We start from the raw sequence: 24,502 nt of genomic DNA, 5'->3' as shown, positions 1-24,502 counted from the left end.
GGCCTGTTTTTCTTTCTCACCTGGCTCCCTATGCATCTAGGGAGGCCGAAAACAGCCTGTTTCCCAACTTCCGGTTGGACCGGAGGTGACTTTTTTGCTATCCCTGGCCTCCAGAGACTCCTAGAGAAGCTCTGGAGGCTGGGGACTGCAAAAAAATGTCACTTCCTGTCCAAGCGGAAGTTGGGAAATGGGCCATTTTGGTCCTGCGGAGGGCCTCTGAGAGGGTGGGGAAAGCTGTTTTTGCCCTCCCCAGATGCATAGAGAGGATCTGGAGCCAGGTGAGAAAGAAAAACAGGCCTACTGGGCCATTGTGTGCCAGGAAGGGGGGATGGGGGTTGCGCGTGCATGCGCAGGGTGGGGCACATAAAATTATGAGTGTGGGCATGCATGCGTGCAAACCTTCCCCCCCCCCCATCCTGGCATGCGATAGCAAAAAAGTTAGCCATCACTGTCCTAAGAGATCACAGCTCTGAATACATAGCATATACTCAAGAACGGTTTAGCTCAGGGGTGTCAAACTCAAAGCCCACGGGGTGCTTAGATTCAGTCCACAGGGCTGGCCTGGAAACAGTGCAGGACCAGCCTGCAGTGCCTCTACCAGAGAAAACAGAGCTCGGGAGGGTGGTCCTCCCAAGCTCCATTTTCACTGACAGAGGGTTGCAGGAAGCCATTGCAGCCGAAAACGGAGCTCAGGAGACCATTTTCACTGGCAGAGTGCTTGGGCCTCCACAGGTGCCCCCGACATGAGTGACATTGAGCTGGCCATGCACACCCCAGCCCTCTGAGGTCAAACAAAACTCTGATACAGCCGTCAGTGAAATCAAGTTTGATACTCCTGGTTTAGCTGATTGGGAAACTGGGAATTCTCAATGTCTATGAAGATTCTCAGCCATCCAGGTCATGGTTGTCTCAAAGGTGTTTTTTGAAGAGGCAACTGGACTTTCCTTGGTGCTCTCTGAAATTGGGGGTTTGCCTGCAGACAGTTCATTACCAGACTAGATAACGTCTTCAATGCTAGAAGGGAATGGATTTTGTTTATATACAGCAGCTTGCCTTTTCATTGTTGATGGGGATATTGTTTTCTCCATGGTAAAATGTCTTCTGCTTTATAGTTCCTTGATTAGGTTTTGCTGCTTGATTATTTGCCTAGTAGTGGTATTAATTCCTGCTTATCCTAGTTTCCATTTTAGTTTTTTTTTAAATTCTCTCTTGAATGGTGTGTAAGTGTATTTTATCGTCATGTGCCTGTTGATGGTTGATTTATCTGAATACCAAGTTTCCAAGGATTTCCGACCACCGTTAGATTTAGCTTTGTCTAGGATGTTCACAGTTTCTCAGTTGAAATTATGGTTAACTCTGTATGTGTGATATTAAGGAGTTTTCATCATGTTTTCTGATTACCAGTTGGTCTTCATGGATACACTCTACTAGTGTTCTGCTGATCTATCCTATATAGTGGCAGATAAAATCTTTACACTATATGTAGTAGACAAAACCTGGTCTAGTCTCAAGGTTCCAGAAAAACCTCCTCTGCATGAAAAAAACTCTGAAGCCATTGTCTTTCAAAGTTCTTTACTAGCATAAGGAAACTGGCACACGATGAGTAAAATTCCAAAACTGAAACTTCCAGATTCTTTTCCCAGTTATACAAACCCCAAGAGTCCCACCCTCTTAACCCCTTTGCTGGTCACATGGTCCAACGTCCTTCCACTTTATTCAAAACCTCTTCTTGCCACTCCTTCTGCAGATGCGAACACAATCCGACCTTGACCGCTTGAAGAATGTTACCATACCCCTCAATCCCCCTTCTTCTCCTCAGGGGAGAAATGTGGCAGCGTCTGGAAACCTACGGCCTAGTATGATTTCCAGGCCTGACATCTAGATGACTAGATGACCTCAAAGGTCCCTTCCAACTCAATTACTGTTAACCCCTCTTTCTTTTCAAGCCATATGCTCTTCAAATCCTGTCTGTCTTTCCATTCACTTTGAGCAGCTAAATGCAAGCGATAGAGGGAGCACCGCGTTGCTCCCATATAACACCTATCCTGCGCGGCCTGCACTGGCTACTGGTAGTCTTTCGGGTGCAATTCAAGGTTTTGGTGACCACCTTTAAAGCGCTCCATGGCTTAGGACCGGGATACCTTCGAGACTGCCTTCTGCCGCCGATTGCCTCCCAACGACCTGTGCGCTCCCACAGAGTGGGCCTCCTCAGGGTGCCGTCGACCAAACAATGTAGGTTGGCGGCCCCCAGGGGGAGGGCCTTCTCTGTGGCGGCACCAGCCCTGTGGAACGAGCTCCCTCCAGGATTATGACAACTACCCGACCTCCGGACCTTCAGACGGGAACTGAAGACTTTATTGTTTCAGCGTGCAGGACTAGCCTAAGATAAAAGATTTTAGCATATTTTAATGGGGTTTTTATGGGTTTTTTTTATTTTTTAGTGATCAGGCCATGATATTATCTAGTTTTAATTGGGTTTTAATGTTTATTTATTGTACTGTTTTAACATGCCTGTGAACCGCCCTGAGTCCTACGGGAGATGGTGCGGTATATAAGTTCGATTAATAAATAAATAAATAAATAAGCTACTAGCAAGTCAATACTTATAAAAAACAATATATTATGACATAAAAATATGACAACCAACTAGCCAAAGAATCCTTTCTTATAAAATGCAGCCACCTTCTATTTTCGCAAAGTACATTTTAACTTTCTTGACTCTCTCTCTTTTTTCCCTAGCTTTTCCCACCTTGAAATTTTATTCTAATCAATTGCTCCATGCAACAACAAAAAATAACACAAACCCCCCCCCAATCCTTTGCATCTCTGATAAAGGGATTGCATTTATAATCTTTTAATAGAAGGCTTATGTCATTTGTAGATAAAGAAACTCATAAAGATTAATAATCATGTAATATCCTAGAATCAGCAAAAAAGGTTATAATCCATTGAACAAAAAAGAACAGCGCGAGGCCAAAAAGAGAATAACACTTAAATCTCATTCAAATTGGAACCTACCGCTCTAATTCAACCTACCCTTAATGCTTTTTCTGAAATCCTTTCAGCCACATCGTAATGGAATAGCTAACTATGAAAGAGAAGATCCGCATTAGTTTAACAACATAATTTAGTTCTTTAAATAGATGAAGAAATTCACCATCACGATGCTACATTGTCCAGTGTGCATTAAAAGTGGGTACGCGCAACATTTTAAAATGCTTCATCAGATTTGAGGGCAGACAAATTGACTGAAAGGTTTTTCCCTCAATTTGTCCAGGGAAAGGAGAAATTTGTCAATAATTTCTTAGGAGGTGACAGAAGTACCACTATGGCAGTGAAGATATATTTGGATGAGAACCCAAGGAAGCTGCAGGCTATTGTAGTGACAATTGTGCAATTGTCCTTTCTTCCAGAAGGACAGTACAGCAACAAAAATTGTTGACAACATCCAGATACTCCTTAAATCCAATCAGAATATCCATAAAATCCACTTTTATTAACCTGCAGGATGGCTGCAATTAGTATGCTGTAGCGCTGGCTAATGACTTGATCCTGTCCTTTTCTAAGCATCCATCAGGTTTTCAAATGTATTTGGGCATCATAATGGAATAACAACAAAAGTTGGAGTTTTCCTCTTCGAGACAGATCCTGGCATATAATTAAGATCTGGGAAAGAGGGTCAGTTACATGTTTATTTTCATCACTGACATCATAGACACAACTCTGGCAAGATCAGACAAGTAATGGCTATTTCGACAGCACTGAAATGTAAAACTGACAAAATGGTGAAATATTTTCGTTTCAGACACTGCAACTAGCAAGTAATTTAAAGACAATTGAGCATAATGAATGCTAGAGGGGACTTTAATTTGGAAAATGGCATGGCATAATTAAGACTGAGAAATTACCTTCCTCAGTGTTGGAGATGACTTGGCTGAGCCTGAGGAGGAATCAAATGCGTCATAAGTCATGACTCCCTGCGTACCTACAAGAGATCTAAGTCCAGCCCTCCTTGAAATGCCTCGTTTATCTCCCGCTCATTTTCCTTGGCAGTTAGTAGCTCAGATTCTTGTAGAGAGCTTAAGTTTGCAATAAATCTTCATATTCATTTAAATCTCTTGATTTCCCTGGTGTTTGACTCTCAGCTCTGATACTGTAACTTATTCCACAATATCTTTAGGGCAAGGCTTTTAATATTTCAAAATCCACAGATATCTGTATGTTACTGTTTGACTTTTGTTGTGCTTGTTAAGAGAAGATTTTCTTTCAGCTATTATGACAAATACAACAAAATACTATCTACCTTCATACCATGCAACGATTTGGCTAATTCTTGAACTGTTTCTTTAGAAGAGTGAACAAAAGAATATATGTATAGTATATCATTGGATAGATTTTGGTATTCAGGTTCATATATAATGATTAGATAGATTTAAAACCAGATTTATAAAAAGTCAGGCTTTATGGGTTTAACTGAGGCAAGACAAAATGGCTACAATTGCCAGAAGCCAGCTAAATTAATATTTGATTTGCTGAAGCGGTATTGCATCCTAAACTCTATCATTTCAGAGTTGAGTTGGCTCAAGAGAAGAAATCAGGTCATTTATTTAAAGACCTATTTAAATAAAGAATATAGAATAACAGAATTGGAAAGAACCTTGGAGGTCTTCTAGTCCAACCCCCTGCTTAGGCAGGAAACCCTACACCACTTCAGACAAATGGTTATCCAACATCTTCTTAAAAACTTCCAGTGTTGGAGCACTCACAACTTCTGTTCTAACTGTCAGGAAATTTCTCATTAGTTCTAAGGTGCTCCTCTCCTTGATTATTTTCCACCCATTGCTTCTTGTCCTGCTCTCAGGTGCTTTGGAGAATAACTTGACTCCCACTTCTTTGTGGCAGCCCTGAGATATTGGTCTGCTCTCATGTGTCCCCTCATCCTTCTTTTCATTAAACTAGACATACCCAGTTCCTGCAACCGTTCTTCATATGTTTTAGCCTCCAGTCCCCTAATCATCTTTGTTGCTCTTCTCTGCACTCTTTCTAGAGTCTCCACATCTTTTTTTACAACATGGCGACCAATACTGAATGCAGTATTCCAAGTATCACCTTACCAAGGCATTATAAAGTGCAGTGGTGGGTTTCAAATTTTTTTACTACTGGTTCTGTGGTCATGGCTTGGTCAGCATGTCATGGCTTGGTGGGCATGGCAGGGGAAGGATACTGTAAAATCCCCATTTCCTCCCAATCAGCTGGGACTTGGGAGGCAGAGAATAGATGGGGGTGGGACCAGTCAGAATTTTTACTACTGGTTCTACAAACTACTCAAAATGTTTGCTACCGGTTCTCCAGAACTGGTCAGAGCCTGCTGAAAGCCACCTCTGATAAAGTGGTATTAACACTTCACATGATCTTGATCTTGTTGGTAACCAAGATACCAAGGTATCTAATAAATTTGAAGTCCCATTGACTTCAAATTACATGAAATTACTTCAAGACTGCATTCAGCCTTGAGTAATCTTGTGCCAGAATTGGGCTTGGTCTCTAATCTGGAACAATATGGCTGTAATTTCCCTATACAGCTCCTTTGCCAAAGTACTGTTATCAGTATAGCCATTTTGCTAACTGATCTGTTTGTCAGCAGATCTCTGAGGTCAAGAGGGTAAAACAGAAAGTTCTTCTTCCTGAAAGAAAGGGATCTTGCCAGGTAAAGTGACTTTGTGACCCATGGTGGGCATAATTCCAATCTACAATCCAGTTTCCTGAGAATAATGTAACTGTATTTCATCCAAGTCAGTTCTAGAGGAGATCAACCCTGACTGCTCTTTAGAAGGCCAGATCCTGAAGATGAAGCTGAAATACTTTGGCCACCTAATGAGAAAGAAGGACTCACTGGAGAAGAGCCTAATGCTGGGAAAGATTGAGGGCAAAAGAAGACGGGGACGACACAGAACAAGGTGGCTGGATGGAGTCACTGAAGCAGTAGGCATGAGTTTAAATGGACTCCACAGGATGGTAGAGGACAGGAATGCCTGGAGGAATGTTGTCCATGGGGTCGCGATGGGTCGGACACGACTTTGCAACTAACAACAACAACAATTTCATCCAAATTATTTTTTTAAAAAAATAATATTTATTGAAATTCCAACATTTAAAAACACAATACAAAAATACGAAAAGAAAAAACATAGAAAAACAACATAACAAAAATTTTCCACTAATAACAGCTTTTCTATATCGGTGTCTCTATCATAATGTACATATTTACAAAATTTCTAATTCTATCTATCTCTATCTTAAATTACATTCTTATTTATATGTACAGTTACTACTATTCATAGTTCAATTTCGTATCTTATATTTCTTCAACAATTTTACCTTCTACATATTATAATTAATAAGTTATCTGTTATTTTTTCCATCTCATCTCAAGCCAGGAATACCATTTGTTCCAAATTTGATAGTACTCGGTTTCCTTCTCTCCTTCATTTTCATGGAAAAATCTGTCCATTTCTGCACAATCATAGATTTTTTAAAATTATAATTTGGTCTGGAGGAATATCTGGTTGTTTCCAGTTCTGTGCTAGGACAATTCTACTTGCGGTTAATATGTGTATTATTAATTACTGTAATTTTTTCTCCATTTTCCCTTCATCCAACTTATTTCTAAGTAGATGTTCATAGGATTGCGGCAAAGCATAATTAAGGTCCGCAATCTTCTAAAGATAGTTGTATTTGATGAAACGTTAATATTTTTCCAGTTAAATAATAGCATTTTCGTTCTTCTTCTTTGAAGAAACTAGAAGTAATATTGATGCAAATGAATCCCTTGGAAACAGTTTTTAAGGATGCTAATATTACAAACTCATCTTTTGCATTTCTAGTGAGATGCATAGTATTTTCATCTATTCACCTATTCAGTGACCTATTACTGACACAAATAATAAAAGTATATTAATCCCAAAAGTTAAATCTTTTCCATTTAAATGGTTAATTTTTTTTTCATTAAACAGCAGGCTTTCTGAACTTCTGCTTTCTCCTTCTACCTTCTGTTATTTTAATTTAGTATTTTAATTTTTACCCAGTTTACCATGGACAGATTTGGCTTGTTGGCATTCTTTTACCTACAGACACATATTTCACAGTCATCTGTTCTAACAGCTGTTGCATATTTTGAAAAGTTTCCCAGATTTGATTGGCAAGAAGAGGGGCAATATTTTTCTTTACAGGTAACTTCATAACTCATTCCTCACATTAATATCCCATTCAGGGGTGGGTTTCAATTTTTTTTTTACTACTGGTTCTGTGGGTGTGGCTTGGTGGGTGTGGCATGGCCTGGTGGGTGTGGCAGGGGAAGGATACTGTAAAATTCCATCAAAACTGTCAAACTATTTACTGAATCTGCACTACTATTAATCTTCTCATAGTTCCCATCACCAATCTCTTTCCACTTATGACAGTATGACTGTAACTTTGTTGCTGGCAATCCTTATGATTTATATTGATATACTGACCATCAATTGTGTTGTAAATGTTGTACCTTGATGAACATATCTTTTCTTTTATATACACTGAGAGCATATGCACCAAGACAAATTCCTTGTGTGTCCAATCACACTTGGCCAATAAAAATTCTATTCTATTCTATTCTATTCTATTCTATTCTATTCTATTCTATTCTATTCTATTCTATTCTATTCTATTCTATTCTATTCTAAATCTCCATTCCCACCCTACTCCAGGGGAAGGATACTGTAAAATCTCCATTCCCTCCCGATCAGCTGGGACTTGGGAAGCAGAGAATAGATGGGGGCGGGGCCAGTCAGAATTTTTATTATTGGGTCTCCGAACTACTCAAAATTTCCACTACTGGTTCTCCAGAACTGGTCAGAACCTGCTGAAACCCACCTCTGATCCTATTGAAGTTTAATATTCCTAATATTTCAGAACATTAGGGGTGCATCGATGAAAGCAGAGACCCTTATTTCTTAGATGATATTGAAAATACGTTTGGGAGTCAGTCAGAATAACAAAGAGCTGCTCCATTTGATCATTCTAATTATATCACAACTGAGTAGAGATGTAAGGCTGAATATACGACTTCACTCAAAGTTTTACTCATACATCACACTTACATTCAAATGCCAGTATATTAGCATGCAAGTTTCGAAGTGTGAAGATAAGCATTTGGAATATCAACTAGATAATTTCATCAGGCATTCTGAATAATCTGAAATAACATGCACTGTGCTTTAAATCCCCAAACATTTGGAAGACCACTTGAGCATTGACAAAATCACTACTGGTTAATTGCAAAAAGCAGCTTTATTTGGAACAGCTGACTCGCTGAGACAATACCTTTAGCACCATCAAACAACAACATCTGGCAATCCCAGATCCTTGGAAAGGATGAGACAGGTGGATAAAAATGCCAAATTCAATCTAACCATCTGACTATGTGACGAACCATAATAGTAACAGTAGACGTAGTAACGAGCTATTGTAATTATGGCCTTTTTGATATGGAAATGGTTGGCAATAAATGATTGCAAACTATAAATGGTGAAAAAAATAGAGCAAAATAGATAAATTTTCATACCTTGATAAAATGTTTTATTATTGAGTCTGTCATTTGCACCTCTATAACTGTCTGGTTCGGTTCTGCAACCCAACAAGAAAGACACAGACTTCAGAGGATAATTAGAACTGCAGAAAAAAATATAATTGCTACCAACCTGCCTTCCATTAAGGACCTGTATACCGCACGAATCAAGAAGAGGGCCATGAAAATATTTACAGATCCCTCATATCCAGGACACAAACTGTTTTAACTCCTACCCTCAAAACGACGCTATAGAGCACTGCACATCAGAACAACTAGACACAAGAACAGTTTTTTCCTGACCGCCATCACTCTGCTAAACAAATAATTCCCTCAACACTGTCAAACTATTTACTAAATCTGCACTACTATTAATCTTCTCATCGTTCCCATCACCAATCTCTTTCCACTTATGACTGTATGACTGTAACTTTGTTGCTGGCAATCCTTATGATTTATATTGACCATCAATTGTGTTGTAAATGTTGTACCTTGATGAACGTATATTTTCTTTTATGTACACTGAGAGCATATGCACCAAGACAAATTCCTTGTGTGTCCAATCATACTTGGCCAATAAAAAATTCTATTCTATTCTATTCTATTCTATTCTATTCTATTCTATTCTATTCTATTCTATTCTATTCTATTCTATTCTATTCTATTCTATTAAAAGATGGATATCTGAATGCTGGTAGAAAGGTAGTGAGTAGTCTATGGCTTGTAATGAAGAATAAATGTTTCTTAAAACAAGTGAAAATAGTTGTGTGAAAAAGTATGTTTCTGTATAATTTGTATTATGTAAGTGAGAGTTGGTTGTGTCAGAAGAAACATAAAATTAATTGAATACGATTACACACAGGCTGTAGAGATTCTCAGTCATGGCTGTCCCAAAGGTGGTTTTTCAGGAGGCAACTGGACTTTCTTGTTTTTTCTTTGAAGATGTTTCACTTCTCATCCAAGAAGCTTCTTCACTCCTGACAAAATAGTGAGGAATGTCTTCAAAGGAAAAACAAGGAAGTCCAGTTGACTCTTGAAAAACCACCTTTGGGATGACTGCACACAGTGCAAATGGATTTACTTAAATAGCCCTTATCAGTAGAACTTAGACTTATATACCGCTTCACAGTGCTTTACAGCCCTCTCTAAGCAGTTTATTTACAGAGTCAGTATGTTGACCCCAACAATCTGGGTCCTCATTTTACCCACCTTGGAAGGAGGGAAGGCTGAGTCAGCCTTAAACCAGTGAACTCAAACTGCCAAACTGCAAGCGGTCGGCAGTTAGCAAAAGTAGTACTGCATTCTAACCACTGCACAACCATGGCTCTTAAAGCAGTGGTTCTCAACCTTTTCTTCACCACAGTCTCCCTTTAAATACTTTTTGTGACCATGGACCATGGCTACGTACCCTAAAGACTTAACTCAAGATTTAAATCATAACATTTCTTCAAGACTTCATGGACTCCCAGTGATGACACTGCAGCCTGAAGACCTGAAGACTATAGGTTGAGAACCACTGACTTAAAGGTATATAAAACAAGAAGAGATGGGATCAAAAATAAATGGATATTTAGCTAAGTAGCTAAATTTAGCTCATTTAACACTGAGTAGCTGAGTGGAAGAGCTGCACTGCAGCTCTTTGTTCCAAGAGGATTAAAAGATGGGACTGAAAAACTATTTTAAAAACAACAACAACAATGAAGGAGTTGGGATAACAGAGAAAAGCAAGAACATTGTGTTTTGATGGAACTGATAAAATTCTTGAAGAAAACAGGTTTAAAGAACAAAATACAATGTTTGAAGCAATATGTCGACATGACAGCAATAAAGACTGTTTGCAAAGACAGAAAGGAATGGAGAAGTTCAATGAATGTTTGTTGAAGTAAACTAGCTTTAGCTGTATTTCTTTTTCTTTTTCTCTTATCATGCCTTATCTTAGTACTTCTGCCTCTTTTTCTGCAGTGGAAAGTTGGAAACTTAAATTATGTGTGTTCTCTGTAATACTATTACCATAGTGGAAGTAGTAGTGAAAGAAGATTTTTTTAAAAAAAATGTTTTGTTGGGTCGCCAAGATTTCAAAGGACCAGTTAAGGCTATGTCCTGGTAGTGCAATGGTTAGAATGCAGTATTGCAGGCTAACTCTGCCCACAATCTGGTGTTCGATTGTGATGGGCTCAAGGTTGATTCAGCCTTCCTTCTTTCCAAGGTCAGTAAAATGAGGACCCAGATTGTTAGTGGCAATATGCTGACTCTGTAAATCACTTAGAGAGGGCTATAAACCACTATAGGTATATAGCAGTGATGGTTAACCTTTTTGGTGCCGAGTGCCCAAAGCGCGTACAAACCCCCAAATGTCCCTTGTGCAAGCATCTCCTGTGCATGCGCCCCACCTCTTACACATGGGCACTCATCCTCTGTGCCCTGTTTTGGCTTGCAGGTTGGTGCAGGAGGCTTTCCAGGCCTAAAACGGGACATGGAGGTGCCATATACAGTGCCCCCATGACCTGTTTTGGCTTCTAGTTTGCTGCAGGAGGCCTTTCAGACCCAAAACAGGGCACACATGAGAACCCTCAAATGTTGTGTCTGCGCCCCCTGAGCCGGGCCTGCTGCCAGAAAGTGACTTAGACAGTGAGGGGGAAGGGCCGTCAGGACTTACCTCGGGAGCACCGGCTTGCCTGGCTCAGCTCCAGGAGCCAGAAACAGGCCAGGTGGAAGAGATAACGAGGCCACCATCCCCTGACTCTTCCCTCCCCCCAGGCCACACCTGCAGACCCAGCTGATGGCAATCAGGCTTGGTTTTGTAGGCAGGAGAGGAGGGAACAACAGAAGCAAAGGTGGGGCAGGCCTAGGAAGTGCTGAGTCATGGAGCCACACCTCACAGGATATAAAAGGCAGCGAGAGCTGCTGTGTCTCTTTGTAACAGGCAAATACACTGATTAAGAGCTGAAGTTTGTTTCTAGGTGACTCACCAGCGTCGTGGAAGATAATGGAGGCTCTTGGCATACGCTGGCTATTCTGCTGCCAAAGCTGATAGTGATGGCTAATTAAGCCATCATTTGGATGGAGGTGAGGGAGGACAGAACATCAAAATGGCATGCAAGAATCCCCCATGCATGCGCAGCAGAGACCTGAAGACCAGCTGGCCGGTGGGGAGCCCGCGCACGTGCAGTGGAGCTGGGCTGGGAACTGGCGTGCCCGCAGAGAGGGCTCTGCATGCCACCACATGTGCCATAGATTCGCCATCATGGGTATATAGCGTATGCAGTATAGTAGTATAGAAATATATAAGTACTATTGATGTATCAATCATAATGAACAAAACAGAGACATTGCCCTTTCTAAATTAAACACAGTAAGTTCTTATCTCCTTATCAGAACAAGACCTACCTAGTATAATCACAGGCATTTGCATTAGACAAATAAGTTTTATCTCCTTTTAGGAATGCAACTCTGCTGACTTTGCAGCTCAGCATTAATTTTGCTGTCACTAAATCTTTATTACAAGGCAAGCAAACATTAGGATGATTATAGAGCAGTAGAGGAGCTAATGGCCATGATTAGTTGATAACCTAATAATGCAAAATCTATGGATGAGCTCCATTGATGGTTCAAGCGTGGGTAGTAAGGAACTTCTGCAGACTTTCAATTTTTGAGAGAATATTCACTGGGTTAGAAATAACATCTGACTAGCAGCTGTCATCTGTTGTTTGTTCCTGAGGTCTGCATTATTCTTAGAAGCATCAAGTTTCCAGACTTACTAATGAAATATATTTGTACATTGTATAAATGGACTGATAGGCTTACTTAGAAAAAGACAATTTCATTTCATTTTCTTCCTACTTTAAAATTTATTCTTAAAAATAAAATTATTGCGTGCCATGGATTTGATGGAGATCATCCTCTGTAGCAGTTGATGTTGGCATATTTCTTTATGGAGGTGGCATTTCAGAGATGTGTGTGTGTGTATGTGTGTGTGTGTATGAGAGAGAGAGAGGGAGAGAGGGAGCGAGAGGGAGCTTGTGAGAGATTTAAATGATATAGATATGCAGGTAAGTACGCCTTATACTCACTCTGTGTATGTATGTATGTGTATATACGCTTCAGGTAAGCTTAAGCAAAATTTTTCCTAAAGCAGCCTTGCCTGACATGATTTAGGCTTCTGTTTGAACCTGAAAACAAAGAATATTGCTGTTTTAAGGAGTTCACATTTAAGACTTAATAGGCAGCTTCTATTCCTCAGGCTTCTGCATAATTCTGAAAAAGTTGCCTTTTTATAAATAGCAGAAAGGCGCCATGTTTGCAAAAGATCTGAGGTACTTTAATATTTTTTTTTATGGTCTAATCTTTTTACTACATTGTTATAAAACATATAATGCATTTTACTATCATAAAGTAATATTTATACCGTGTTGATTAAAATTAACACTAATGTTTATATATTAGATTAAGGGTGTCAAACTCAATGCCCGCAGGCTGGACGCATCACACGCTGGCCACGCCTACCCCCTTTTTAGCGAAGGGGAAAAAAGTTGCGATACATCACGACAATGTGACACGGTGAGTTTGACACCCCTGTATTAGACCATTGAGAATACCAAAAAAGAAATATATATGTCAGTATTAATTATGATTTAAAATGTTACTGTAATGAGTATCCAATATCTAAGAGGCTCCCCAGAGGTGGGTTTCAGCAGGTTTTAACCTGTTCTGGAGAACCAGTAGTGGAAATTCTGAGTAGCTCGGACAACTGGTAGTAAAAATTCTGACTGGCCCTGCCCCCATTTATTCTCTGCCTCCCAAGTCCCAGCTGAGGAAATGGGGACTTTGTAGTAAGCTTCCCTTGGATTGGGGGAGGGAATGGAGATTTTATAGTATCCTTCTCCTGGAATAATAATAATAATAATAATAATAATAATAATAATAATAATAATAATAATAATAATAATAATAATAATAATAATAATAATAATATTTTAATTTTATTATATAATAAAATAATAATAATAATAATATTTTAATTCTCCCGAAGGACTCAGGGCGGTGAACAGGCAGATAAAATACAGATACACACAATAGTTAAAAACATCCCTTAAAAAAACTAATTTAAATTTGCCCAAATGTTAAAATAACATACTCCCCCATAAAATCACAAAACTTTAAAAACCCATCAAATTCAATTAAAATTTAAAGATAAAAATCAGGCTAGTCCAGCCATACGAAATAAATAAGTTTTAAGTTCGCGGCGAAAGGTCGCGAGTGGGGTGGGAATGGAGATTTTACAGTATCCTTCCCCTGCCATGCCCACCAAGCCACGCCCACCAAGCCATGCCACACCCACTAAGCCATGCCATGTCCACCAAGCCATGCCACACCCTCTAAGCCATGCCACGTCCACCAAGCCACACCCACAGAACCGGTAGTAAAAAAATTTGAAACCCACCACTGGGGCTGCTGCAAAGAAGAAGGGGTCAACTTATTCTCTAAAGCACCTGAAGATAAGACAAGAAATAATGGATGGAAACTAAATCAAGGAGAGAAGCAACCTAGAACTAAGGAAAAATTTTCTGATAGAACAATTAACTAGTGGAATGACTTACGTCCAGAAGTTGTGGGTGCTCCAGCACTGATGTTTTTAAAATTGGACAATAATTTGTTTGAAATGTTATAGTTTCCTGTTAAGCACAGGGTTGGACTAGAATACCTCCAATGTCCCTTTCAATTCTTTTATTCTGTTATATTCTGAGTGTAAGATTTTTTTCTTTGTCTTTTCCATTCAGAATTGAACATAGCATTGCAAACCTGCTGAATGTTGTGCCAAAATATTTCTCGTGCAATAAAGAAAAAAAATCTTACTTATTAGTATTATGGTAGTCACTATATTGTTATTTAATTTTGTCTGTGCATGTTGAAAAAGAAGAGAAAAGAAAGAAAAACAAATCTGGCAAAAATTAAAATACTGGAAAATAGAGGAAAAAAAGGAAAGCAAAAAGTTTATTAAGTTTCTAAGTTATCCATTGCATGGTGCTTCTGAATCATTTTTAAAGTGACACAACCCTACACTTTGAGCAAACAATAAAATGCTGAATGATAATGCAAGGATTCTAGTAACAAGGCACTGGATCTCATAATGTTATTTGGATCCCACAATTAATTTGACCACAAAGGTAGATCTGCAGTCTTGTTTGCTGCACATATGCACAAAATATATCAGCCTATGCCTGCAATTTTGGAATTCAATAAGTAGCACTGGGCTGAACATTTCTTCTGCTTTTTTTCTGATCACTTCACCTTTAATCTAATGGCAAAGAAATTGCTGCTATTTTCCTAAGGAGAATTCTCAAAAGTGAGTAATAAGGTGGTGGTCTTTTTTTCCCCTTTAACTTAATAGCAGCTTTATGAAAGTGAGGAATATGTGAATGTGCTGCCTTTCATTATGCAATCCTTTTTCCACCATTCCGCCTGGTCTCTCTAGTGCAATTAAACCCCAAAGCAAGACGTGAGGTGCTAAAAGCCATGGTAGCACAATGGCTAGAAAGCAGTATTGCCTGCTAATTATGCCGACTGCCAGGGGTTCGATCCTCACTGACTCAAGGTTGACTCAGCCTTCTATCTTTCTGAGTTTGGTAAAATGAGGTTCCAGATTGTTGGGGGCAATATGCTGATTCTGTAAACCATTTAGAGAGGGCTGTAAAGCGCTATGAAGCTATATATAAGTCTATTGTTATTGCTAATTCTTTCCACTGGGCTGTTTGACTTTGAGAAGTTTGGCCAACCAAGAAGGGCCCAGAGCGACAGAGGTATAACAGAATAAAGTGACAATGAGAAAAATAGCATTTTCCACATTTTTAAAATTATTTCAAAATACTATCCAAAGGAACTTGGAAAATAAAAATCACGCTTCTAATTATGAAATAGAGAACAAGTCCTTTTTTGAGAGAGAGAGAAAAAAAACTTCAAAGTGATTGGAAGTCAGTTTCCAGCTAGTATTTTTTACGAAGTACATGCTACTGATTATAATGAAGCATGCGTCTGAGTAAATTTCTTAGAAATGTACTTTATTAAGATCTAGTGACCCCTTTAAAAATAATCTCAACTATAAAAGACTCTCTCACTGTATATATGTCCACACACACACACACACACACACACACCAGGGGTGCTATTCAGCAGGTTCTGGAGAAGTGGGGTGGGAATGGAAATTTTGCAATATCCTTCCCCCAGGAGCGAGGAAAGAATGGGGATTTTGCAGTATCTTTCCCCTGGAGTGGGGTGGGAATGGAGCAGGGGTGAAATGCTCTCGGTTTGGACTGGATCGTGAGATCCGGTAGCGATGGGAGCAGGTAGTTCGGAGAACTGGTAGCAAAAATCCCTGCCCCCCCCACTGCCCACGCCTCGCTGTTCCTCTTCTCTGTCCCTGAAGTGCTCAGTGGTGATATAGCTGCAAACGGCCTTAAATGACTGCCATGGCACTTCAAAGGGCCTCACTACAGCTAATCAGTGCTGTAGGCAACTAGTAGACTGGTGCCTCTATTTTTAAAGAAGGTAGACCGGTGCCTCCCAAGTTTTGAATACTTTATTATTTTTATTATTTATTATTATTGACCGTGCCCATTCAGTCACCTGACCACCAAGCCACACCCACCAATTAAGCCACACCCACAGAACCGGTAGGGAAAATTTTTAGATTTAATCCCTGGAATGGAGATTTTGCATTATCCTTCCCCTGTCACGCCTACCAAGCCACACCCACCAATTAAGCCATGCCCACAGAACCAGTAGGGAAAATTTTAGATTTAATCCCTGGAATGGAGATTTTGTATTATCCTTCCCTGTCACGCCTACCAAGCCACACCCACAGAACCAGTAGGGAAAATTTTAGATTTAATCCCTGGAATGGAGATTTTGTATTATCCTTCCCTGTCACGCCTACCAAGCCACACCCACAGAACCAGTAGGGAAAATTTTAGATTTAATCCCTGGAATGGAGATTTTGTATTATCCTTCCCTGTCACGCCTACCAAGCCACGCCCACCAAGCCACACCCACCAATTAAGCCACACCCACAGAACCGGTAGGGAAAATTTTTAGATTTAATCCCTGGAATGGAGATTTTGCATTATCCTTCCCCTGTCACGCCTACCAAGCCACGCCCACCAAGCCACACCCACAGAACCTGTAGTAAAAAAAATCTGAATTCCACCACTACCTGAAATGTTCCATTCCCTGCACATTTAGCCTGGTGAACAGTATAATTTCCTTACAACTCATTGTAGTGGAGCTCTCTTTGAATCAGTTTAGAAGTCATGCTATACTTAACTGCATCTCATGCTGACTTTAAAGGGGATTGGATGAATGATGAAGAACAGATCTGTCAAGAGCAATCATCTTGAATGCTCAATGTTTCCTTCATGGTGGAGATAATAGGCTTTTAAATACCAATTGCAAAGAGAGGTTGTGGAAGGGAGTATAAACGTTTTGTGTGAATCACAATTAATTTATAGCATCATGGTGCTACTACACAAATAGTACAAATTATGTAATTTTCAGAATTAACCATTACCTTATCATCATCATCTTCTTTTAATAACCCCATAATCCCTTGAGGGTAGAGTCTCCATGTCAAGGTTCCAGAAAATCCTCTTCTGAATAAAAAAAACTCTGAAGCCATTGTCTTTCAAAGTTCTTTACTAGCATAAGGAAACTGGCACACGATGAGTGAAATTCCAAAACTGAAACTTCCGGATTCTTTTCCTAGTTATACAAACCCCAAGAGTCCCACTCACCCTAACCCCTTAGCCAGTCACATGGTCCAATGTTCTTCCACTTTATTCGAAACCTCTTCTTGCCACTCCTGCAGATGTGAACACAATCCGACCTTGACTGCTTGAAGAATGTTACCATACCCATCAACCCCCCTTCTTCTCCTCAGGGGAGAAATGTGGCAGCGTCTGGAAACCTACGGCCTAGTATGGTTTCCAGGCCTGACACTCCAACTGAATGGAGCTAGCAGGGTGTTTTAATGGCCGGATCCCTTTCCTGTTGCCAATGCGGAATTCAGCAGATATATTCTCAGTGTGCCCAAAAGAGCTCCACCTCTAGGCCACTGCACCACTCCATAGTTAACTATTACACGGCTGAAGCAAATTACAATTTTGTATCAAATTTTGTGCAATTTTGTCCTATTTCTGTCCCAAGGAGGTATCCGTGGGGAAATCTGGGGAAAAGATATCTCTTGCTTTTGAGAACTACAGAGGCAACTAGTTAGCTTCTGTGGATAACAAAATAATGAACTAAGAAGGGACTTGGCCCTGGTCCAGCGAGAGCGACATTCATGTTCTTACGATAAGATGATTGGGTAAATCAGTGATGGTTAACCTTTTTGATGCCGAGTGCCCAAAGCGCGTGTGCGCAAATGCACTCGTGAGTGCCCCAAATGCAATGCGAGCACCCCCGCCCATGCACATGCACCCTGCCTCCCCACATCCCATTTTGGCTTCCAGGTTGGTGCAGGAGGCTTTCCAGGCCCAAAATGGGGCACCGGGGGGGCTCTCGTGCTGCCCCCCACACTGCACATGCCCCTCCTGCCCCCACACTGCACATTGCCCCTCCTGAGCCAACCTGCACCGCCCCATGCATGCACCCCACCCCCTGCGCATGCTCAGCAGAGACCCAAAGACCAGCTGGCTTGCGGGAGGTGTGCATGCATGTGCGCTGGAGCTGGGCTGGGGCGACGCCAGCATGCATGTCACCTGCATGTCACCCATGGCATGCATGCCATAGGTTCGCCATCACGGGGGTCGATGAATCCACATATTCCTTCCTCTGTATGGATTCCTGTGAAACTAGGGCAAACTGCTTTTTGCTTGTTTGTAGTTATTACTTAGAATGAATTTTCTCCTCTCTTAACACTTTGAACTTGGCAACGATACATAGCCATGGTTGCAGCAATTGGGAAAAGTCCTTATAAATTTCTCAGCATGCTACTCTATCACTTCCCATTTTGCAAAGGCATTAAAATGCAGCCATCCTTTTGAAATCACCAGATAAGTGCAGACAATATGTTCTGACAATGTTGATGGTAGCCCTGAATGATGCTCTTTTGTATTCTGTTTTTGGTAAGCCGAAGGGAGTACGGATAGTTTCATGGTGTTTCTTGCATTTTCTCCCTGTTGCCAAATCTGCAGAAGTGGAGATAATCACAGGTCACTTTCAAACTGCTTTTTGTAGGATTAGAGAGTAGCAATAGCGTGTTACAGAAATGTCCCTAATCATATCTTAAAAATTATTGTGTTCTCTCTATCTCTGTTATGCACACACAGCCTCATTTATTGGTTCTCCTATTTCTTTCTTTCTTTCTTTCTTTCTTTCTTTCTTTCTTTCTTTCTTTCTTTCTTTCTTTCTTTCTTTCTTTCTTTCTTTCTTTCTTTCTTTCTTTCTTTCTTGTCCTCTGCCGCTTCCCGTTCCTGTTTTCTTTTCTTCCTCAAGATATACATTTACTTTCTTTCAAACCACTTCGTACATATTACAAAGAGGATTCAGATCTTTGTCCCATCAAATATGCCAAGATATATGGTTTATTTTCAGTTTTAAAATGCAAAGGCTGGTACAGAAATTTTCATGTTCTTGTGCAATATGATACATTGGCTGTGTCCCAGATACAGCCGTACAATTATGAACTATAAACTATATTCCTATTGTATAATTCCAGTATTATTATCCTTCCCTTATAACCCTGTCTAACGTGCAGCTTTATGCAAATATTCAAGGATTTAACATAACTGGTTAGTGGATGAATATATAGTAGATAATATATAATAGCTATTTTCAGAAATCCATAAAGAGCCAACACAGATCATTGAAGTAATATATGTAACTGCTGCCTTAGGGGAATCAAAGGGAATAAAAAAGATGTTGAGACTCTAGAAAGAGTGCAGAGAAGACCAACCAGGATGATTAGGGGACTGGAGGCTAAAACATATGAAGAATGGTTGCAGGAACTGGGCATGGCTAGTCTAGTGAAGAGAAGGACTAGGGGAGACATGATAGCAGTATTCCAATATCTCAGGGGTTGCCACAAAGAAGTGGGAGTCAAGCTATTTTCCAAAGCACCTGAGGGCAGGACAAGAAACAATGGGTGGAAACTAATCAAGGAGAGAAGCAATTTAGAACCAAGGACAAATTTCCTGACAGAACAATTAATCAGAGGAACAACTTGTCTTCAGAAATCATGAATGCTCCAACACTGGAGATTTTTAAGAAGATGTTGGATAACCACTTGTCTGAAGTGGTGTAGGGTTTCCTGCCTAAGCAGGGGGTTGGGCTAGAAGGCCTCCAAGGTCCCTTCCAACTCTGTTATTCTATTCCATTCTATTTAGATGAACCTAAGACAAATGTTTAATCACACAATATGCTGGCATGGTGGAGTTCACAGCAGCACAGAGAATTGTTAGAGACCCCACACACCCACTTCATGGTCTGTTTCTGTTGCACCCCTCTGGGAGGAAGTTTTGATGCATTTCTAGCAGGCCTACCAGATTATATAACAGCTTTGTTTCCTATGTCATCCGTATGGTAAACTCACAATATCCATTTCTGCTGTCAAGACATGCAATATTCCTTTTATCATACTTTTCTGATACTATGCCTATCAGAAATATTCCTGGCTTATAATCTCTATGTTGCTTTAACATTTTTTCTAACCATGTGCGCATTTTTGTCCAAATTTGTTTTGCCTTTGCACATGTCCACCACATGTGATAATATGTGCCCGGTGTCTGATTGCATTTCCAACATTTAGCAGACATCTTTTAGAACATCTTTGCTAGCCTCGCAGTGGCAGATGTCACCTATAAAACATTTTGTACAGGTTTTCCTTATAATTTGTTGCCATTGTCAATTTATAATTTATATCCCAAAGTTTTTGCCATTTGTCTAATTCTACATTATATCCAAAATTTTTAGTCCATTCTAAACATTTCTTTCATCTGCTCATCTTCCATATTTAGGCTTAGTAAAAACTGATATATTTTATTTATTAATTTTTTCATCTGCTATCAATATCTGATCTAATGTTGTTGGCTCTTTATAAAAACCATATGTCTTAATATCTTTCTCATATCTCAATTGTATTTGCATGTGTGGCCACTATGTTAAGTCCACACCTTCATTCTGCAGTTCCTGTTTAGTTTTAAATTCTCCTTCCATATTCAAAATGTTTTTATACGTTACAATTTTTTCCACATTTACATTTGAATGAATAAACGCTTCCATTATTGAAATCCAAACTGGCATTTTTATGTAAATTTTTGCTTTAACTTTCTCCCATACCAAGAGTAGCACATTTCTTACATAGTGTCTTTGAAAATATCTACGTATTTTGTTCTTTTCATAATTTTATATTAATAATGCAAGCAAATGATTGTTTTATTTTAAAACTTGTAGAAGACCGTTGTATTTAAACAGATTTTCTTATCATAAATCAGGCTGGAATGCAATGTATGCTAAGTTAGAATAATAGAAGTATTAGAACAAAAGAAATATGAAATTAAAAGAATAAGATCATGATGAATGCAGCAAATCTAATCAGTTTTCAGCTTCCTCAAAATCTATAGAAACTGCAAATAAATCTCAGCTTTTAGAATATGAAAACTGATGAAAATAAAAGAAGCAAAGAGCTATTTTTTAAAAAAAAAACTACTATCTCAGGCAATCCCATTCTATGTGGAAAGAAAGTGCAAAAGAATGGCCATATTCTATCAAGATTTTCCTCTATTAAAAATTCTGTCTGTAGAGTATCTCAGAGCAAGAAACTTTTCTTCTCTTTCATGCATTGAAGTGCTATCCCTGTAATTCTAATGGTGTGCCTAATGTTGTTTGGTACTGGAGGATTAAGGTTTTTGGTTTTTTATATTCTTAATTCTGTGGCCTCTTAAATCTCTGCCTCAAGTGAGACTTGCATACTAATTAAGATGGGCTTGGCTCATTCCAAGGAGCAAGTTAATCAGTATTCATATAGCCACATGCAGACAGCCGATTAACGTGGTCCATCCCTTGACCTAATTGAATATGTAAATTTTCAATCTTCAAGATAGAAAGGATTCAAAATTCTAAATGTTACAAAATACCTCATGAATGCTAACTTATGTATTGAAAGGTAGAGGAACATTTTAGACATTTGATGAAAAAAAAATCCATTATGAACTTTCAAGTTGAGCATCTATCTTTCAATTCTTTCAAATCTTTTGATTGCATTTAAAGTTCAGATATACTTGAGTCTCACATTCATGGTATGGAAATATAGGTATAGAACAGAATAGAATTTTTTTATTGGCCAAGTGTGATTGGTCACACAAGGAATTTGTCTTGGTGCATATGCTCTCAGTGCACATAAAAGAAAAGATACCTTCATCAAGGTACAACACTTACAACACTTAATGATAGTCATAGGCTACAAATAATCAATATCAGTATAAGTCGTAAGGATACAGGCAACAAAATTACAGTCATAAGTGGAAGGAGACGGGAACGATGAGAACGATGAGATAGTAATGCAGATTTAGTAAATAGTTTGACAGTGTTGAGGGAATTATTTGTTTTAGCAGAGTGATGGTGTTTGGGGAAAAACTGTTCTTTTGTCTAGTTGTTCTAGTGTTCAGTCCTTTATAGCATCCTTTTGAGGGTAGGAGGTTCCTGGTTTATGTCCAGGATGTGAGGGGTCTGTAAATATTTTCACCTCTTTTTTTGACTCGTGCAGTATACAGGTCCTCAGTGGAAGGCAGGTTGGTAGCCATTGTTTTTTCTGCAGTTCTAATTATCCTCTGAAGTCTGTGTCTGTCTTGTTGGGTTGCAGAACCAAACCAGACAGTTATAGAGGTGCAGATGACAGACTCAATAATTCCCCTGTATTTGGTCTATGTTAGCATTAGATAACATAGTTTTATTGATTGGATATCAGGGAAGTAATAAGTAGCAGAAGCTGTATGCCAAATCTATGTTTTCCCATGTTTGGATTAAATTAGAATAGTCCTGTATAAATAACTGAAACGATGATCATATAAATTGTTCCCTGATCAGTCGAGAATGTTGTTTATAGACTTCTGTCTCTACAAAGAGAATTCATCATTTATTTACAGGCTATCATCAAAACTAAAACATTACGATGGGGTAAGAAGCAATCAGATATCAGTTGGATTGAATACAGCCATGAATTCACAATATAGTCAGAAAAAAATAATTCTAGTACACGATGGTTTTCCATCAGTATTCTCTTTTGTGTATCTGTAAGTTTTTTAACTAAAATCTTTGTCTTGTCTTGATTTATTTTCAGCCCTGCAACTTCCCCATATTCTTCAATCCTTTTTCCCCGAAAATAAGACCCAATCCGAAAATAAGCCATAGCATGATTTTTCAGGATGCTTGTAATATAAGCCCTACTCCAAAAATAAGCCCCAGTTAAGATTGTCAGCCAGTCAGAGGTGTTTAGTACTGTATTTCCCTAAAAAGAAGACCTAACTGGAAAATAAGCCATAATGTGTCTTTTGGAGAAAAAATTAATATAAGACTGGGTCTTATTTTGGGGAAAACATGGTATCTTTCTAATTAGCTTCAGTCTGGTTTATAAAGGGTCTTCTAATATGAAGACCAAGTCACCTGCAAACGGTGTAGCTTATATTTCTCTCTTTTTAATTGCCACTCCTTTTATTTCTTCATCTTGTTGAATATCCCTGGCTAGCACTTCCATGTTTCAATGTTTTGACAACTGCAAACACTGAGAATATAGCCAAGAAGAACATAACAATTCTTGACAAACAGGAAGTGCTTGAAAGTTAGGTTGATATTCCTATGACTTTCAGTTCCAAATTAAGAGTATAACCAATCCAGTTAATATAAATCAATATTCCAAAGCTTGACTTTCATATTAAAAATTAAAGTAATCACAACAGCCTTACTTTTGGTCTGATTATGTGTCTTTGTTGATGAAAAGTCCTTTGATTCCATGCAGGCCGTTCTGAGAAAGAAAAAAAAGAGAAGGAGGGAGAGAGAGACAGAGAGAGAGAGAGAGAGAGAGGGAGGGAGGGAGGGGGAGAGATATGATAATCATAAATCCTTCCTTTTTTCCTGCAGTCATTAATGCAATTTCAATTTCAAAAGGTCTCAGTACAAGCCTCTATTTTTCATTCTTCTCAAAGAATCACACAGTAAGCACTATATCCTAAACAATAAGGAGTTTTATTGCCTTATTAACACAAGTACATGATTTAATAAGAATTAGCACTCCCACACATACACCAAGAATATGCAGATGACACCTTTGTCACAATAAAAAAGAACTATTAGAGAAAACTCACAAGACAATCAGCAACATCTTTAAAGAGAAAAAAAAATACAAAAGAAAAAAAAAGAAAAGACCACACTTCATTTCCTGGCTATTCTGATCTGCAGAAGAACTGATAGCAAATGAAAGAGCCCATTTATCGAAAAACAACTCACACTCTGCTATCCAAGCAACAACCCAAGTATCTGCAAGAGCAGTTACATAAGAATATTATTCAGATGAGCATAAATAAACTCTGGTAACCTGGAAATTTTATTTTCCTGGGCTTCACGATCACTGCAGATGGCGACTGCAGCCAAGAAATTAAAAGACGCTTGCTCCTGGGGATGAAAGCTATGGCAAATCTAGATAGCCTATTAAAAAGCAGAGACTTCACCCTGCCAACAAAAGTGCATATAGTCAAGGCTATGGTTTTCCCAATTGCAATGTATGGATGTGAAAGTTGGACCATAAGAAAGGCTGAGCGCTTTAGAATTGAGGCCTTTGAACTCTGGTGCTGGAGGAGATTCCTGCGAGTCCTTTGGATTGCAAGGTGATCAAACAAATCAGTCCTAGAGATCAACTCT

At 39.1% G+C, this 24,502-nt stretch overlaps 1 long non-coding RNA gene across 1 annotated transcript in view; it reads right to left on the bottom strand.

Moving 5' to 3' along the window:
• LOC131203229 (uncharacterized) overlaps nucleotides 1–24,085 on the bottom strand; it is a 39,857-nt gene extending 15,772 nt beyond the window's left edge. Inside the window, exons 1-2 of the long non-coding RNA XR_009156322.1 lie at nucleotides 23,950–24,085; nucleotides 23,551–23,609 (exon numbers count right to left, since the gene is read on the bottom strand). This is a non-coding gene — a long non-coding RNA (uncharacterized LOC131203229). The remainder of the gene's footprint in view (nucleotides 1–23,550; nucleotides 23,610–23,949) is intronic.
• Nucleotides 24,086–24,502: the final 417 nt, after the last annotated feature.

Source organism: Ahaetulla prasina, chromosome 8 (assembly GCF_028640845.1).
Source record: "Ahaetulla prasina isolate Xishuangbanna chromosome 8, ASM2864084v1, whole genome shotgun sequence".
NCBI classification, from domain to species: domain Eukaryota; kingdom Metazoa; phylum Chordata; class Lepidosauria; order Squamata; family Colubridae; genus Ahaetulla; species Ahaetulla prasina.
Note: the sequence above shows the minus strand (reverse complement) of the source record. Positions and strands in the feature narration are given on the sequence as shown.